Below are 20,677 nucleotides of genomic sequence, written 5' to 3' on the forward strand. Positions count from 1 at the left end.
TATGAGAAAACTACAGATCAAATTCTCTTATGAATATGGATGCAAAACCCTCAACAAAGTACTAGCAAATTGTTTAAATCCAACATTTAAAGTGTTATACATGATAACCAAGTAAGATTTATTCCAGGAGTATAAGGTTGGTTCAACATACAAAGTCAGTCATGGTACTGTGCCATAGTACTGAGAATAAAGAAAACCACACAATCATTAATAGATGCAGAACAAACTGCACAAAATCAAATACCCTTTCAAGATGAAAACACTAAACAAACTAGGAATCAAAGGAAACTTCATTAAACTGATGAGGGCTATCTAGGAAAAAAACAATGGCTAACATATTTAATGGTGAAAGACTTGATGTTTTCTTTACCTGTAAGATTGTTATTGAATTAATTCATGGAGGGGCCCAGATACTGTTACCAAAACAACCCCCTCACCCAGAGTCTTTCTGTACTAGGCTCATCTTGCCTGACACCAGGTGGGAACTGTGGCTCTCAATGCCAGAGTTTGATAAAAAGGAAAGGAATTATTTATTCAAAAGTTATACAGGTTTAGAGTATGGTGGAATGTTGCTGGTAAAATCCTAAAGTCCCTTTAAAATTCCCACAAACAACCTGGCTGGCGTAGGTCAGTGGATTGAGCGCAGGCCTGTGAACCAAAGGATCGTGGTTCAATTCCCAGTCAGGGCACATGCCTGGGTTGAAAGCCAGTTCTCAGCAGGGGATGCATGAGAGGCAACCATACATTGATATTTACCCCCCTCCTCCTTCCCTTCCCCTCTAAAGATAGATAAAATCTTTAAAATATACAGTTGCTATAAAAAAAAACCCAAAAAACAACAATAAAAAACTCCCAACTCCCACAGACACACATACACAGTCCTGCCTTTCCCCTTTTGCCCATCCAGACCAGTCAGACCAGTCAGGGGTACCATATCTCAAGAAAAGAAATAGAAGTCGGTAGCTTCTATTTTAACTCCCGGTTACTTCCAGTAATCTGTGCTTGGCTAGGCAGGTCTCTTGCAGTCCCCAGCACCATCAGCTGTGTTGCAGCCATCTCCAGTTCTTGATCCAAAATTACATGGCACCTCCTCATGGACCATCAGTGACAGTCCTTTCACCCCTTTTCTTCCCAAATGGTCTTGCATTATCCTTAGTCCCTCATTGTCTCTTGTTGTCTCTTCCCCTAGTCCTGCATTGTCTCTTTCATTGTCTCTCATCCCACATACCAGCCCATCTTCAGTTTAAATCCCAGCCTGGAACCTCCTCTGTAACCCCATTTCTGTCTACTCCCACAATCAGCTACACCTGCTTACACTCTTGCATTTTTTTTCAGCCTTTCTTGGCTGCCATCATTAGTCTGGGCAGGTGTGGCCCCTGCAGGTGGAATGAACCACTCCAAGCTCTCACTGAGGCACTGTAACTAGAGGGAGCTGCCTCCCAGTTACATCAGGGGTCAAAGCCCCACCCATTTCCCTAGGTAGCCTGCCATCGATATGCAAAATAACTGTTTTTGCATATGGCTATGGAGACTGGTCTGCTGTTATTGATATGCAAAATAACTCTCAATAGCCCTCCTTCATGTGTCCCATCTCCCAGCCAGACTTGTGGGGGTGGGGATATCCTATATTCCTGGACACCCCAAGTTCTGGACCCCATTACAAATTCCTCCTTTGGGGAGTCCTGGAGCATCCCAGCCTACACCCTGTTACAAGATCAGGAGCAAGAGAAGGATGCCCACTTTTACCACTTCTATTCAAAGATGTACTGGAGATTCCAGTGAGTGTAATTAGTCAAGAATAAGAAATAAAATGCATCCAGGTTAGAAAGGAGGAATTAAAATTATGTCTACTCATAGATAGATGACATGATCTTATATGTAGAGAAATCACAAAGGAATCCACACACTATTAGAGCTATCAAGTTTATCAAGTTTATGGAATACAAAATCAATATGTAGAAGGGTGCAGCCAGAGGGACCCCAAAAGAAGAATTTGCAATGGGGTCCAGAACTCAGAGTGCCCAGGAAATATTTAAAAAATATGGGATGTTTTCACCCCCACAAGTCTGAGCTGGGGGGATGGGATACATGGAGCAGGGCCATTGAATTGTTTTTCATGGCAACAGTTTTGAAGATAACCTCTAGATTGGTCATTTAACATATCTATAACCTTTAACTGGTTTCATAGATAATGTTAAATAGCTGTGGCCATGCTTTGAGCCAGGAAGAAGAGAATGACTTCCACTCAAGATGTAACTGGGAAGCAACTCCCCAGCCCTCATTACACCACCTGCATAAGAGTTTGGAGACTATTGGCTCCACGCCATGGGGCCACACCTGCCCAGACTCACTATGGCAGCCCAGTAAAGTTGGGAGGATATGAGAGTCCTGGCAGGTGTAGCCTACTGTGGGAAGAGTCAGAAATGGGACTGCAAAGGAAGATTGGCATGGCGATTTAAAGGCAGATGCAGCAGCCATCAAAGGGAGAACCACGTGTTTTTGGCCAGAATGGGGACTCTCACATCCATGTGACAGAGAATCACCATGTAGCTTTAGCAGAGAGAACCACGAGGTTTTGGCCAGTGTGGGGGGACCTCCCCTGCAGCTATGAGAAGAATCATCATGCAGCTTTAGCAGAGAACCACCACATGGCTTTCTATTTCTTTTCCTGAGATACAGTACCTTGGACTGGGCAAAGGGGGAAAAAAGAACCGCGTGTGTTTGTGGGGGTTTTAAGGGACTTTGGGATTTTGATGAAGACATTAAGTCATTACTCTTAAGTCTGAATAACTTGAATAAATCCTTCCCTTTTTACCAGTCTCTAACATGGAGAGCTATAATTCTCTGGCAAAGGGAAAGGTGAACCTAGTACAGGGGGACCCCAGGAGAAGGGGGTTCAACTGGGTAACATTGTAGGACCCCCTTCCCTGGCAGCCAATCCAGGAAAGCCATGGGAGACCACATGTGCTGTAGCTTTACAACTACTTGTCACAGTAAAAACCTGTCAAAACTAGCCAGCAAGGATCCGCTTTATAAGAATGGAGTCCTTTCAGCCCATGAGGTCAATCTCTGCTTGGAGTTGGCCTGCTCCCATGTTCTCTGCTATAAACTCTGGGTATTCAGTTCAGATCTTTGTCCCAATCACCAAGAACCTGGTTACCTGTGCCCACCTGTGACAAATATACAACAGTAACTTGTATTTCTTAACACTAGTAATGAACAATCCAAATATGAAATTGAAAAGTAACTATATTTAAAATAACATAAAAAGAACAAAATAAAAAGGAATACTGTAAAAAAGAAGCAGACGACTTGTCACTGAAAACTACAAGACATCGCTAAAAGAAATCGAAGACCTATGAATGGAAAGGTATCCTCTGTTCATAGAATGGGAGATTTAGTATTGTTAAGGTCTGAATACTCCCCAAATTGATGTACAGATTCAATGCAATTCTTATCAAAATCCCAGCTTTTTTTTTTTGCAAAAATTGACAATCCTTAAATTCATGTGAAATTCGATGGATTCAGAACATATAAAACAATCATAAAAATAAACAAAGTTGACTGGTTCACAATCCCAACTTCACAATTTACTACAAAACTAAGTAATCAGGATTGTGTGATGCTGGGATAGGAGAGACATACAAATCAATGAAATATAATTCAAACTTCAGAAACAAACCCTTACAGTTATAGTCAATTGATTTTTAATTAGGATGCCAAGACAGTTCAATAGGAAAAGAATAGTCTTTCAATAAATTATTCTGAGAAACCTGGGTATCCACATATAAAAAATGAAATTGCCACAAGCCATGTGTAAAAACTAACTCAAAAATGATCATAGACCTGGATACAAGGACTGAAACTATGAGATTCTTATTAAAAACATAGATAAATATCCATGATCTTAGGGTCAGCAATGATTTCTTAGATATGACAACAAAAACTCAAGCAACAAAAGAAAAGGCAGAGATACACTAGACCACAATCATGCATTGCATAATAATGGGGATACCTTCTGAAAAATGTGTCATTAGGCGATTTCATCATTGTACAGACATCATAGTGTACACTTAGACAAACCTAGATGGTATAGCTTACTACACACCTAGGCTATATGGTGCACCCTATTGCTCCTAGGCTACAAGCCTATATGGCATGTTACTGTACAAAACAACACAATCGAATCAAGGGCAAGAGAAATGATGCAATCAAGAAACACAGTAAACATGAGATGTAAGAGGCTGCTGCTGGTGTAACACAGCATATTGTTTTATAGCAAACATGTTTTATAAGTAAAATATATATACTCTAAAATGACAATTAAAATTGTATTGTAGTAAATAAATTAACCACTAACATGGTTGTTTATTGTTGTTATCAAATATTATATACTGTATATAATTTTCTATGCTATACTTTTAAATACAACCAGCAGCACAGTAAGTTTCTGTGACCTAGAATTGCCATAAAAACATGAACAATGTATGTGCTCTGAAGTTATGACTGCTACAATGTCAGTAGGCTACAGAAATTTTTCAGCTCCATTATAATTTTATGAGACCACCATAGTTATGTGGGTCCACTGTACATCCACATGAAAAACTTTTATGCCTTGGAGGACACCATCAAGAAGGTAAAAAGACAACTTACCAACTAAGAGAAAATATTTTCAAATCATATATCTGGTAAGGGACCAGTATCCAGAATATCTAAAGAACACCTACAACTGAAGAATAAAAGATGACATTTATCAACATAACAACATTTTTTAAATGAACAAAGAATGTACAATTCTTTTCAGTTCTATTTTTTTACATAGAGAAATAGACATTGCTCCAAAGAATACAAATTGCTAACAGAACATGAAAAGATGCTCAACATCACTAGTTATTAGGGAAATGCAAATCAAAACTTTGATGAGATATATCTTCTTACCTACTAGGATGGGTGTAATAAAAAATAGATATAAAGTCTGTCTTTTTAGAAAGGATATGGAGAAATTGGGATACTCATACATTGATAGTGGGAATGTAAAAAGGAGCAGCTGCAATGAAACATAGTTTGGCAGTTCCTTAAGAGCAAAGCATACAGGGTTATGGAAAATGGTGGAGTAGGAAGCACAGGGATCTGTCTCTCAACCTAGATAACAATAATACGGCAGAATGTATATGATGCAACTATTTTTGGAATTCTGGAATCCTTTGAAAGCTTGCTTCCAGGGGAGGAGTTTGTAAATGGCAGTTAATTTCAGCTCACAGCACAGTGGCAGCTACCCTTTTGCCATCCCCAGCCACATAACAGGCAGCTGTGCATATGCTCCTGGAGCAGTTTACATGCAGTGCGCGGGACCCAGGGTGTGCCAAAAGGACTCAGTCCTCTAAATATCAGAGGTATGTGCTCTAATCACTGATTGCTGCTCCTGAACACAGAGGTGAAGACAAAGGCAGGAAGCCACTGTCCTTGTACCTCCCCCTGATTATTGAAAGCACATTCCCTTCCAGTCAAAGTGACTTGCAGGGCACTTAAGAGACTACCATCTTCCTCCTCCCTTCATTTTTCTTTTTTGTCCTTTTGGGAGCCAGACATTAAACATATAATGGGGGAGAAGGTACAGAAAATAAGTAGCATAGATGGTGGGTAGAAAATAGATAGGGGGAGGGCAAGAATAGTATGGGAAATGTAGAATCTAAAGAACTTGAGACATGTGGTCATAAACTAAAGGGGGAGGTATGGTTGGGGAGGGGGAGGGTGGAGGGGAATGAAGGGAGGAAATAGAACTGTAATGGCATAGTCAATAAAATATATTCTTAAAAAACATATAATATTAAAAAGAACTGCATATGTGGAGAAAATTAGAAAGTGACCTGGATATCTAGGGAAAGCTTGGAAAAATAGCAAGAAGACCTTAAATTTATACTTCAGGCTGCTCCCAGGCCCAGAGACTGCCTACAACAATTGCTGAGAAGAGAGAAGAATCGGCTTTCCACAGTCACCACATTGTCAGGTTCAAATGTCCAGTGTTCAACAGAAAGTAATAAGGTATACAAAGAAAAAAAAAACATATGGCTCATTCAAATGAAAAAAAAATGTTCACAAAAACTTTTCCTGAAAAAGATATTATGGCAGATATGGTAGACAAAACTTTAAAACAACTGTCCAACAACAACAGCATACACAATTTACTCAAATGAACATGGGTCATTTTCCAGAATAGATAGTATGTTATTACAAAGTAAGCCTCAATAGATTTTATTTTTTTAAATATTTTATTTATCTTTAGAGGGGAAGGGAAGGAGAGAGGGAGAGAAATATCAATGTATGGTTGCCTCCCATGTGTCCCCTGCTGGGAACTAGCCTGCAACCTGGGCATGTGCCCTGACTGGGAATCGAACCGTGGTTGCTTGGTTCCCAGGCCCGAGCTCAATCCACTGAGCTACGCCAGCCAGGGCCTCAATAGATTTTAAAAGGTAGGTGTCCTATACATTATCTTCTCTGACCACATGGATGATAAAATTAGAGATCAATAACAAAAAGAAAATTGTAAAATTCACAAATTTGTATAAATTAAATAATATATTTTTAAACAAGTGGATCCAAGAAGACACAAGGGAAATAAAAAATAATTAGAGAAAAATAAAAACAATATACTGAAACTTATGAAACATAGATAAAGCTATACTAAGGGGGAAATTTATAAATGCTTGCAATTAAAAAGTGCTTGCAATTAAAAAAAAACAAAGATCTTAAATCAACAATCTAACTTTACAAATTAAGGAACAACAAAAAGTAGGAAGAAAATCCAAAGTGAACAGAGGATGGAAATAAAAAAGAATAGAGAAGAGACAAATAAAATGGATAATAAAAAATAAAGGAAATTGCCCCTTCTACCATATGAAGACATAGTGAGAAGGTGCTGGCTCTGAACCAGAAAGAGGGACCTCACCAAAACACAGTCAGGCTGACTCTTTGATCTTGGACTTCTAAATCTACAGAACTGTTTCTTGATGTCTCTGGGGAGCCCCTGGCTCAGATCTTCCAGACTCCACCCTACCTCTCCTCATTAGCTCTCCTGAGTTCACAAATGTCCACCAAGCTTTGGGATCTGCAGAAAATAAAGCATGAAACCCAGCATGACCAAGCCGGCTAATTGGACCTCTCCTCAGAAATCCCTGGCTCTGTCTATAGAGGAGCATGGCACCTCATGTGAGGAGGCGGTGATGCTGGTGGGCTCCCCAAGTTAAACCTATGGTGTAAGCAATTTGGTATTTAATAGAAGGCATTTCCATGGAAACAAATAAAAGCAAAGGTTAATAGTTGGAGCAGACTATAATCCTGATTTCTGAATTGTGAAGGTAGGCAATCCAGATTTCCAGATGTCTGTCTCAAATTATCTTCAGATAATTTGGAAGTGAAGACAGAGTGTGATAGATTCTTCTTGTCTGCTGTTTAATGTCTCTGGCTATTTCAGTGATAGACACACAGATAGTCCATAGATGAGCTGTTGTGATTTTTCTGAAGTTTATTATCACATTGTCTTACTTTAGCTTGCATCACCTTGGGGAAAAGGCAGTTTTAGTCCTCAATGATTTTAAATCAATGGATGGAAAAATGAAAATGTTAGTTTGGAAGGTTGCTGCACAATATTTAAGAAAACTAGGAAATTTCAGGATCCAGTCCAATTCATAGGTAGAAAATATTTAAAAAGTAAAATACAACTAACAGTATTTAGAGTCTAATTAAAAACACAATAGATAATGAACAGCATTTGGAATCTAACATCCACAAGTGGATATTAGAATTTCTATTGAAACAATATTTTTCTCTAAAATCAATTTCATTTTTTACCAACTTAACACAAATTTATTTGCAAAATAAGCCTAGTTTCAATTAAATATGACCTTGTTATTTGTGTAAGTTCAGCAAGAATATTAATTAACCATGTAGGCTCTTTTAAATCTACTTTGCTGGAAAGTTTTTATAAGAAGTTTTCAGATTGGGACTTCCACCAAGATGGAGTCGTAGGTGGAAACACTGTACCTTCTCCCACAACCAAGTTTAACAACAATAAAGTTTTAGCAACAAAATGCAGCCAAACTACAGAAAGTTGAATTATACAGAAGTCTGACAACAACGAACCATTCAGCCAAGCGGTAAGAGGGGCAGAGCAAGCGGCAGAGCTGGGTCAGTCAGGAAAGATCCACTGGACTGACTGGGGTGCACAACCCAGGCACGCAGGCAGCTGTGTGGGCAGATCCCAGGTATGGAGTAGCAGTGGGCAGACCCACTGAGGGTGCAAGGCGGCAGACCCACTGAGGGCTGACTGCGGTCACACATTTGCACGCAGATAAACCAGGAAAGGAGTGAGCAGTGAGATGGACTACGCAGGCCTCAGCAACGTGAAGCAGCAGAGGGGACTGCTATTGTCCCTCTCTGACGAACATCTAGGGCTCTGCTCCTCATACATAATAGGTGTGAACAGACCAAAACATTATGGCTCAAGAAGACCTCAAGGCCCCAGAGCCCATAACTCTAAGCAACCAAGAATTAGCCAAACTTTCAGACACACAGTTCAAAACACTGGTGATCAGGATGCTCACAGAACTGGTTGGTTATAGTCACAAATTAGAGGAACATATGAAGGCTAAACTAAGTAAAATGAAGGGAAATGCACAGGAAACCAATAGTGATGGAAAGGAAACTGGGACTCAAATCGAGGAAGTGGACCAGAAGGAAGAAAAAAATGACCAAACAGAAAAGGATGAAGAATGAAAAATTCAAAAAAATGAGGAGAGGCTTAGGAACCTCCAGGACATCTTTAAATATTCCAACTTTCGAATTATAGGGGTAGCAGAAGGGGAAGAGGAACAGCCAAGAGTGAAAAACTTATTTGAACATATAATAAAGGAGAACTTCCCCAATCTGGCAAAGGCAATAGACTTCCAAAAAATCCAGGAAGCTCAGAGAGTCCCAAAGAATTTGGATCCAAGAAGAGACACACCAAGGCACATCATAATTACATTAGCCAAGATTCAAATGAAGGAGAGAATCCTAGAAGCAGCAAGAGATAAGGGGACAGTCACCTACAAAGGAGTGCCCGTCACACTGCCAGTTGATTTCTCAAAAGAGACCTTACAGGCAAGGAGGGGCTGGAAAGAAGTATTCCAAGTCATGAAATCCAAAGACCTACATCCAAGATTGCTCTATCCAGCAAAGCTCTCATTTAGAATGGAAGGGCAGATAAAGTGCTTCTCAGATAAGGTCAAGTTCAAGGAGTTCATCATCACCCAGCCCTTATTATATGAAATGTTAAAGGGACTTATCTAAGAAAAAGAAGATAAAAAATATAACAGTAAAAAGACAGCAAACTCACAGTTATTAACAATCACACCTAAAACAAAAGCAAACTAAGAGGACAGCTAGATCAGGAGCAGAACCATAGAAATAAAGATCACATGGAGGGTTAGCAACAAGGGAGTGGGAGAAGGAGAAGGGGGGAGAAGGTGCAGAAAATAAGTAGCATAGATAATAGGTAGAAAATAGATGGGGGGCAAGAATAATAGGGGAAATATAAAATCTAAAGAACTTGAGACACGTGATCATAAACTAAAGAGGGGGAATGGTGGGGGAGGGGTGTGAAGGGTGGAGGGGAATGAAGGGGGGAAATAGAACAACTGTAATGGCATAATCAATAAAATATATTTTAAAAAAGAAAAAGAAATTTTTCAGATTGAACTTAAAAAGACCTCTTAAGGCCAGAAAAGCCAAGGTGAGGACTTGCCATCAGACATTGCCTGCCATGCCTATAGGTTTTCAAGGTCCCCAACATATTCTGAGCTTCTTTCTTTGCATCTCAAGGAAGAAACCTTTGTTTCTTACCTGGAATAAACACCATGAACCATGTAAGCAAGGTACCAGGCTCTTTTCCCAAGAGGTTTTTATTGGCTTCCAAAATCAATCTTAATTTCTTAAAGCTGTCTGGTCATATTTGAGTCTATTAATGTTTAAGCATGACATTCCAGTCAAAACCAGAAATTCCATTTCTGGGAATTCATCTGAAAAAAACCTGACACTCTAATTTGAGTATATATATATATATATATATATATATATATATATATATATATCCTCTGTTCATTGCAGCATTATTTACAATAGCCAAGACTTGGAAGCAGCCCAAATGTCTATCACTAGATGTGTGAATAAAATAGCTACATTACATTTACATAATGGAGTACGACTTGGCGTAAAAAAAGAACATTTTACCCTTTGACAGCATGGATGGACCTGGAGAACGTTATGCTAAGTAAAATAAGCCAGTCAGGGAAAGACAAATACCATATGATTTCACTCATATGTGTAATCTAGGGAACAAACTGAACTAACAAGCAAAGTACAGACAGACCCCTGGCAGGCTGATAGCTCTGGGAGAATAGTGGGGAGAGGGACTGAGCAAAAACCAAAAAAGAACTCAAGAACTTGGACAACAGTGTGGTGATTACTGGGGGAGGTGGGGAGGTGGAGGTGGAAGAGGTTATGGGGGGATAAATGGTAATGAAAAAGATACAATAAAAATAAAGTAAAATAAAACTGAATCTTAAAAAATAAAGAAATTAATGAAACTAAATGTTGGCTCTTCAAAAAGATTGATAAAATTGACAAACAATTAGCTAGAGAGACTCAGAATAAAAGAAGGCTTTAATTACTAAAATCATGAAGTACAGATATTACAACTGAACCTACAAAATAAAAATAATTAAAAAAGAGTAATGTAAACAACGGTATATCAACACATTGGCTAATCTAGATGAAACTGACAAATTTCTAGAAACATAAAATATACCAAGACCAAATCACAAAGAAATAAGAACACATAAATAAACCTATAACTAGTAAGGAGATTGAATCAGTAATAATAAAAAAATCTGACAAATAAAAGCCCTGGACTTGATGGCTTCAGTGGTGAATTCTATCACACATTTAAACAAGAACTAATACTAGTCCCTTTCAAAGTTTTTTAAAAATTAAAGAGAAGGGAACACTTCCTAACTCATTTGATGAGGCCAGTATAACCCTAATTTTAAAAGCCAAACAAAGACACTATAAGAAAAGAAAACCAGAGACCAAATTTCCTTATGAATACTGGAGTAAAAATCTCCACAAAATTATATAAAACCAAATTCAGCAGCCTATTAAAAAGATTATGTACCATAACTGAAGCCTCCTGGTGAAGATGGCAGATTAAGTAAACACTACTTGCCTCCTCCCACAACCACATCAAAATCACAACTAAACTACAGAACAACCATTACTGAGAACTGCTTGAAATCTAGCTGAACAGAAGTCCAATAACTAAGAATATACAGAAGCCATACCAAGAGAGGCAAAGACACAGGTGGGCTGGTCTCTCACCCATGTGCGGTAGTTAAAAATCAGGAGGGATATCTCAGCTGTGGAGATTCCCCTTGAGGAGCAAGGTGTCCCAGCCCTACACCAGGCTCCCCAGCTCAGGGTTCCAGTGCTGGGAAGGGAAGTCCCCATAACTTCTGGCTGTGAAAATCAGTGGCAATTATGGCTGGAGTCCAGTAGTTCTTCTTAAAGGGCTCACATGTGGACTTACTGTCTCACGGACTCACTTTCTCTGAGCTCCAGTGCTGGAGCAGCAGCTTGAAAGGCTTCAAGAACATACAAACAGGAAATGAATTGACTTTCTTCAGGGCAAGGGCTAGAGAGGGAACTTTCTCCCAGACAGAAGGGCTGGCAAAAGTTATCATGCCTTTACTGAGCCCTCCCCCTGCGGGTGTGGGCCTGTACCACATCACCAACCTGGATGGCACTGTTCACCCCACCCCTGTGATTACCTGAGACCGTACCTCATTCAACTTTCTAGCCCATCCAAACTGCTTTTATTGGCTTTTTCACATAGGCAGCCTATCTTGGACCATGCCATAGATCTTCCAAAAATGTCTCAAATGTTCATAACTGCAAAAAAAAAAAATAGCAACTGGCATCAGCACGCCCCATACCTCTTGCTAAGGAGCCCCAAGCCTGGCACTAGCAGAGCCAGCTTCAGCTTGCAGCTTAGCCTTTCCAAGATACCTCCAAGACTAGCACAAGTGCAACCATTTCCAGATCTAAGCTGACCCTGGCATGCATCTCTCAACAGGTCCCAGCACCAACACACCCAGTAGCCAGCTTCAGAACAAACAAGAGCACCACCCAACCACCTCACAACTAACATACTCAAAGGGCATACTCAGCAGGTACCCAAAGCCCACTGAAGTGAATCTTGCTCTGGAAGGTCAGCTCCTACACAACAGCTCTTCTACTGTAGTCACAACCAATCTTCACAACCTATCATCCTAAGGGTCAGTTACTCCCACTGAAGTGCAAACAGCAATCAGGCTAAACTATAACAGGAGGGTACAGACAACCCACAAAAAAACACACCTAGAACATCTGGCCCAGGTGACCAGGAAACTGCACCACTGGGCCCCACAGGAAGACCTATACATAAGGCCACTCTACCAAGTCTGGGAGATGTAGCAGCTCTACCTAATACATAGAAACAAACACAGGGAGGCTGCCAAAATGAGGAGACAAAGAAACATGGCCCAAATGAAAGAACAGAATAAAACTCCAGAAAAAGAACTAAACAAAATGGAAGCAGGTAATCTTCTAGATACAGAATTCAAAACACTGGTTATAAGGATACTAAATGCTCTCAGTGAAAACTTCTACAAAAGATATAAAACATAAAAATGGAGATTGAAAACATTAAAAAAGTCAAAAATGAAAAATATAATAACTGAAATGAAGAATACATTAGGGGAATTAACAGTAGATTAGATGAAACAGAGGGTAAAATCAGAAATCTGAAAGATAAGGTAGCAGAGAACAGCAAAAACAAAAAAGAATCCCCCCCAATGAGGATGAGACAAGTGTACCAACACTTGCATCATAGGTGTAGCAGAAGGAGAAGGGATCAAGATATTGAAAACCTATTTGAAAATATGACAGAAAATTTCCCTAACTTGGTAAAGTACACAGACATACAAGCTCCAAAAGTGCAGAGATGAACCCAAACTAAATGAACCCAAAGAGGCTGGTATGAAGGCACATCATAATTAAAATGCCAGAGGTTAAGGGCAAAGATAAAAATCTTAAAGGTAACTGGAGAAAAGCAGTTAGTTACCACAAGAGAGCTCCCACAAGACTGTCAGCTGATTTTGCAATAGAAGCTTTGCAGGCCAGAAGGAATTGGCACAAAGTATTCAAAGTGACAAAAAGCAAGGACCTACAACCAAGATTACTCTACCCCACACAGTTATCATTTAGAATCATAGGAAATATAAAGAGCTTTCTAGACAAGAAAAATCTAAAGCAGTTCATCACCACCAAACCATTACAAGAAATGTGAAGGGCCTTCTTTCAGATGAGGAAGAAAGAGATAAAAATATTAATGTAAAATGTCAGTAATTACATACTAATGAACAATTACTTTAAGTATAAATGGATTAAATACTCTAATCAAAAGGTATACAGTGGCTGAATAGATGAGAAAACAAGACTCATATATATGCTGCCTACAAAAGACCTACTTCAGATCAAAAGATACACACAGAATGAAATGGAAACAAGCATAAGCTGGGGTAGCAATACTTATATTGGACAAAACAGACTTTAACACAACGAGACAATGAAGGACCCAGCAATGTCCTTTCTGAGCATTTAGCTGAGGAAACCCAAAACACTAAATTGAAAAGATATATGCATCCATATTTTCTTTTCTTTTTTATTATTGTTTGTATTTTTAATATTTTATACATGCATACTAGACAATCCCACTTTATTAAACTTTGTTAACCTTACTTCATTTTAAACTTTTTAAAAATATTTTTATTGACTATGCTATTATAGTTGTCCCATTTCCCCCCCTTTATTCCCCTCCACCCTGCACACCCCCTCCCATCCACATTCCCCTCTTCAGTTCAAGTCCATGGGTCCTACAAATAAGTTCTTTGGCTTCTACATTTCCTATAATATTCTTAACCTCCCCCTGTCTATTTTCTACCTACCATTTATGCTACTTATTCTCTGTACATTTCCCCCTCCTCTTCTCCTCCCACTCCCCTGTTGATAACCCTCCATGTAATTTCCATTTCTGTTATTTTGTTCCTGTCCTGGTTGTTTGCTTAGTTTATTTTTGTTTTAGGTTTGGTTATTAATAACTGTGAGTTTGCTGTCATTTTACTGTTCATATTTTTTATCTTCTTTTCCTTAGTTAAGTCCTTTTAACATTTCATAGGATAAGGGCTGGGTGATGATGAACTTCTTGAATTTGATCTTATCTGAGAAGCACTTTATCTGCCCTTCCATTCTAAATGAGAGCTTTGCTGGATAGAGCAATCTTGGTTGTAGGTCTTTGGATTTCATGACTTGGAATACTTCTTTCAAGCCCCTTCTTGCCTGTAAGGTCTCTTTTGAGAAATCCGCTGACAGTCTGATGGGAACTCCTTTGTAGGTGAATATCTCCTTATCTCTCGCTGCTTCTAGGATTCTCCCCTTCATTTTAATCTTGGCTAATGTAATTATGATGTGCCTTGGTGTGTTCCTTCTTGGGTCCAACTTCTTTGGGACTCTCTGAGCTTCCTGGACTTTCTGAAAGTCTATTTTCTTTGCCAGATTGGGGACATTCTCTTTCATTATATTTTCAAATAATTTTTTAGTTTCTTGCTCTTCCTTTTCTCCTGGAACCCCTATGATTCAGATGTTAGAACATTTAAAGATGTCCTGAAGGTTCTAAGCCTGTGATCATTTTTCTGAATTCTTGTTTCTTCATTCTGTTCTGGTTGAATGTTTCTTTCTTCCTTCTACTTCAAATCATTGACTTGAGTCCCAGTTCCCTACCCTTCACTATTGGTTTCCTGTATATTTTGCTTTATTTAACTTTGGGTAGCCTTCATTTGTTCTTTTATTTTGCAACTGAGCTCAATAAGTTCTGTGAGCATCCTGAGTTCATATTTTGAACTGTGCATCTGATAGGTTGGATTTCTCTTCGTCGCTTAGTTGTATTTTTTTTTTCGGAGCTTTGATCTGTTCTTTCATTTGGGCCATTTTTTTTCTCTCAGTACACCTGTTACATATAAGGGGCAGAGCCTTAGATGTTCACAAGGGCAGGGCAAACCAAATCCACTGTGCTGAGATGCTGTATGTGGGGGAGGGTTCCAAGAAAGAACAGTGTTGCTTGCTCTGCTCTTGGCCGGTTTTTAGTTACTTCCTCCACTACCTACAATCAAATTGGGCCCTTCTGGTGCTGATTCCCAGGTGGGTGGGTTTGTGTACATTCTAGGACCCTGTGGGTCTCTCCAGTGAACCCTCCTGTGAGGCTGAGAGTTTCTACTGCCACCTCAACCTCCACAGGTGTTTTTGGTCAGAGGCTTGGAGGCTTCATTTCTTCATACTGGAACCCTGGGTTGTGAGGTCTATCTTGCTCCCCAGTTGTTCCTCTCAGTTTATAGATACTCAAATGTGGGACCACCTTGTATGCCTACCACTGCCCGCCCTGGTCCTCCAGCCACTGCCTTGCTGCATGTCCTCTCCTCTGGCTGCCTGACTCCACCCCTCCAACTAGTCTGGATGAATATTTCTTCTTTAACTCCTTGGTTGTTGGACTTCCATGCAGTTTGATTTTCTGTCAGTTCTGGGGTTTTTTTGTTTGTTTTTAAGTTTGTTGTTGTCCTTCTTTTGGTTGTGTGAGGAGGCACAATGTGTCCACCTATGTTTCCATTTTGGCTGAAAGTCTACACCCATATTTTCATTGTGATATTATTTATAATAGCCAAGATATGGAAGCAACATAAGTGACCATCGAAAGCTGAATGGATAAAGGAATGGTGCATATATACAATGAAATATGACTCAATAAAATTGTGCCATCTGCAACAACATAGATGAATCTAGAGGATTATGTTCTGAATAAAATAAGACAAAGAAAAATACCAGATGAGTTCCTTTCTATGTGGAATCTAAAAAACAAACAAGCAGAACAGAAACAGACTCATAAACACAGAGAACAGTTGCCAGCTGGGAGGTGTGAGGATGGGTGAAAAAGGTAGAGGGATTAAGTATGAATTAGTAGTTACAAAATAGTTATGGAAAATTTAGCCAATAATATTATAATAACTAGTGAGTACTATACTTGTTGGGGTGATCACTTCATAAATTATATAAATGTCTAATCACTATCTGGTATACTTGAAAGTAATATAATGACCCAGAAATCCTTGTTCTGGGTATCTGCCAAAAAAAACTCAAAACATTTATTTGGGAAGATATATGCATCACCATGTTCATTGCAGCATTATTCAAAGTGGCCAAGACACGGAGTCAACAAAAATGTCCTTTGATAGAGGACAGGATAAAGGAGATATGGTACATATACACTATGGTATATTACTCAGCCATGAGGAAAGATGAAATGCTGCCATTTGCAACAACATGCATGGACCTTGAAAATATTATGCTAAGTTAAATAAGGCAGTCAGAAAAAGTTAAGAACCATATGATTTCATATAAAACTGTATGATTTATGTGTGGGATATAAAACTGAAACTAAGACACAAACAGATGACAAGTGTGGTGGTTACCAGAGGGAAAAAAAAATACTGATCACAAAAATGAATATATCCCAAGAACATTTTATGTGAATGTAGTTTAAAAATATTTTTAAATATTTTATTTATTTATTTTTAGAGAGAGGAAAAGAGGAGAGAAAAATTAATTGATTGCATCTCTCTTGCACTCCAACTGGGAACTGGGCCTGCAAACCTGTCATGTGCCCTGACCAGGAATCAAACTGGCAACTTCTCACTTCACAGGATGATGCTCAACCAACTGGCCCATGCCTGTCAGGGTTAACAATTAAAATATATTCAATGGCTATCTTAAAATATTCTTGACTTCATCAGAATATTAAATATTCAATGAAGGAAGACACAAACAAATGGAAGCATGTACCATATTCATGGATTGGAAAAATTAACATAATCAAAATGTCCATACTACACAAGGCAATTTATAGATTCAACACAATCCTTATTAAACTAACAATGACATATTTAACAGATATATAATAAACATTTCAGAAATTTATATGGAACCATAAATGACCCCAAATAGCTGGTACAATTTTGAGAAAGAAGAATAAAGTAGGAGGGATCACAATACCTGATATCAAACTGTATTAGAACAGCACTATAATCAAAATAGCCTGGTACTGGTGTAAGAACAGACATATAGACCAATGGAACAGAACAGAGAGCCCAGAAACCTGAATCTCTATCGTCAATTAATATTTTACAATGGGGGAAGCATAAAATGAAGTAAAAATAACCTCTTCAACAAATGGTGTTGGGAGAACTGGACAACTACATGCAAAAAAATGAAACTCAATCACCAACTTACACCACATACAAAAATAAATTCAAGGTGGATAAAAGACTTACATATAAGTTATGACACCATAAAAGTACTAGAAGAAAGCATCGACAGGAAAATCTCAGAGATTCCTTGCAGCAACATCTTCACTGATATGTCCCGTAAAGAAAAGGACATAAAGGAAAGAATAAACAAATGGGACCTTATCAAATTAAAAAGCTTCTGCATAGCTAAAGAAAACAGCATTAAATTGAAAAGAGAACCAACTATATGGGAAAATATATTTGCCAATGATACCTCAGACAAAGGTTTGATCTCCAAAATATAAAAAGAACTCACATGGCTCCACTCCCAAAAGACAAACAACCCAATTAAAAAATGGGCAAAAGACTTGACCAGACACTTCTCCAAGGAGGAAATACAGAGGATCCAGAGACACAGGAAAAGATGCTCAGTACCACTAGCCATCAGAGAGATGCAAATTAAAACCACAATGAGATACCACTTCATACCAGTCAGAATGGCCATCATAAACAAAGCAACAAATAACAAGTGTTGGAGAGGTTGTGGAGAAAAGGGAACTCTAGTGCACTGTTGGTGAGAATATAGACTGGTGAAGCCACTGTGGAAATCAGTATGAAATTCCTCAGAAAACTAAAAATGGAATTACCTTTTGACCCAACAATTCCACTGCTGGGATTATATCCTAAGAGCCCTGAAACAACAGTGCAAGAGAACCTATGCACCCCAATGTTCATAGCAACACAATTTATAATAGCCAAGTGGTGGAAGCAACCTAAGTGCCCATCAGTAAATGAGTGGATCCAAAAACTATGGTACATTTACACAATGAAATACTATGCAGCAGAAAGAAGGAAGGATCTCCTACCCTTTGCAACAGCATGGATGGAACTGGAGAGCATTATGCTGAGTGAAATATAGCATATAGCTGAGTGGTGAGGGACAAATACCATATGATCTCACCTTTAACTGGAACTTAATCAACAAAAGAAAAAAGCAAGCAAAATATAACCAGAGACATTAAAATTAAGAACAATCTGGCAGTAACCAGAGGGGAAGAAGCAGGAGACAGTGAAGGGAAAGGTTTTCAGGAACTACTGTAAAGGACACATGGACAAAACCAAGGGGGAGGGTGGAAGCAAGGGAGGGAAGTAAGTTTGTCTGGGGTGAGGGGGAGTGGCAGGGGAAATGCAGACAACTGTAATTGAACAACAATAAAATAACAAAAAAGGAAAAAAATATTAAATTCTCATAAGAACAGTATCTTCAATAATTTGGGAACATATGAAAAAAGGATGTATTCATAAGCAGGATGAATGCTTCCATGACCCTTGGTTTAAACAAAATGAAGTGTTTAAAATGCTACTCAGAAAAATATATTCATTGAAAAAATTTAAGAGTTTTTCTTAAGATAAGCTTTTGCTCAACGAATAAACTTGGATAATTTGATAAACTGATCTGTTCACAAACGGACCATGAGCAGTGGTTCTCAAACTTCAGCATGCACGGGACCTATTACAACATAGGTTATGGGGCCCCGTGCCGAGTTACTAGTGCAATAAGTCTGAAGCAGGGCCTAAGAATCTGTATTTCTATAGTTCCCAGGTGATGCTGCTGCTACTGCTAGGGTACAAAATGAGAACCACTGCACTACAACAGTGCCTGGTGGGTAGAACGGTGCCTTGAGAGAGGGTGTGCTCCATAAAGAGAGGTTGGTTGAATGAATGCATAACAGCCAGACTGTATTTTCCCTGGCCTCTAGGCCCTTTGTGTGCATCTGAAGCCCACTGTCTAGGGCCTCCATCACACTTCTGATGGTCCCAGACCCTCTGCCATGCGTGTCCCCGGGACATGAAGAAGAGATGAGACCCTCAGGGCCTTGCCTGAGTCTTGGGGTTCATGAGTGGTCCAGGATTTAAAACTGTCTGTAAACCCAGGTCAGGGACCTGTGGCAGTTGGACATGTCCCAAGAATGCCACTGTCATCAGAAAATGAGCTGACAAGATAGGGTAGAATGTTGAGTAGTCCCTCAAAGTAAGGGAGGCTAGGGGCTAGTAGGTCTCACCACCACTACTGGCCTAACTGGCAGCAACTGCTAGAAGTTGCTGGTACCAAAGTGACACAGCACTTTTCACAGGCCTGAGTGAAGCAGAGAAACTTTCCCACTATTTTGCAGATGGCAAACTGAAGCCTCCAAGAGGTGTTACCTCTTGCACGAGGTCACCCAGTGATGAGCTCCTCTTGGGGCCACTGCTGAGGATTTAGGAAGGGCTGGTGGCCCATGGATTGTGGGAGGATGAACTCCAAATGACAGAGAGGAAACCTAGGCCTTCTCTACTCCAGGACCCCATAACTTGGAGCCTCCCCAAAATGCCAGCCCATGGGTAAGGCCTGTCATTTCCTGGGCAGACCACAGCCTGCAGGAGAGTAGGTCCTGTCCAAGACCCCAGAGGCCAGTGGGTAGAGGGAAGGAGGAAGCAGAAGCCAGAGAGAGGCCCAGAATAGCTTGGGCCAGTAATTACAGGGCCAAGCTGAACCCACTCAGCTCTACCACGCAGATCAGAGGAATCCAAGTCCACCAAGATGGGCAGGCTGGCCATAGAGAGGGACAGATGGGTCTAGGAGATAAGAGGGAAATGCCTTGAAGATCACAGGGTCCAGACCCCCATTCTGGACCACTAGAGGCTGGAGTTCTAGGGTAGGGACTGGCCCCAAACAGGGCCACCCTAAGGCCTCCCCTGATCTCTACTGCCATCACCCAAGCCCCACCTGGCCTTGGCCTCTTTCTCTTCCTTTCAGCTCTTCCATTGGGCTTCAGGTCCCAGGCCCCTTACCCAAGGCACTGTGGAGCAGACGGGCCAGGGAGAGCCAAGTGGGCAGGCCCAGCTTCATGGTCAGGGAGAGGCCTGGGCCTAAGATGAAGAACTTGGCCATCCCAGAGCCACCACAGACAAAACCACATGGGGGTTCTGCTTTGAAAAAAACACAAAAGTAATAAGAGGCTATGGAGAGAGGGAGAGAGGGAGAGAGAGAGGAGGGAGAGAGCAATAAGAGGGGGAGGAAGAGAGTTGGGTGCCAAAGACACAGACAGAGACCAAGACAGAGAGAGAGCTACACACAATGACAGGGACAGAGCCTGGGAAAAAAAGGAACAGAATCAGAGAGATAACAACCATGAAACAGAATGATTTTGAAATAGATCATCCGGCCAAGATGG

General features: G+C 40.0%; 1 protein-coding gene across 6 annotated transcripts in view; it reads right to left on the bottom strand.

Moving 5' to 3' along the window:
* The window catches only part of CHST13 (carbohydrate sulfotransferase 13), a 46,540-nt gene that overhangs the window by 19,714 nt on the left and 6,149 nt on the right, over window positions 1-20,677 (bottom strand). For 2 of the 6 annotated variants that reach the window (XM_053670297.1, XM_053670294.1), the window contains exon 2: window positions 11,874-11,982. The exons of 2 other annotated variants lie outside the window; for them this stretch is intronic. The gene's annotated coding sequence lies outside the window, so the exon portion shown is untranslated. Of the gene's footprint in view, window positions 1-4,653; window positions 4,730-11,873; window positions 11,983-20,677 lie in introns of all 6 variants that reach the window. 2 more of the 6 variants (XM_037153651.2, XM_053670295.1) reach the window with 1 other exon arrangement.

The sequence above is a fragment of the Artibeus jamaicensis genome, unplaced genomic scaffold (assembly GCF_021234435.1).
Source record: "Artibeus jamaicensis isolate MK-2021 breed Jamaican fruit bat unplaced genomic scaffold, CSHL_Jam_final contig_558, whole genome shotgun sequence".
Lineage (NCBI taxonomy): Eukaryota > Metazoa > Chordata > Mammalia > Chiroptera > Phyllostomidae > Artibeus > Artibeus jamaicensis.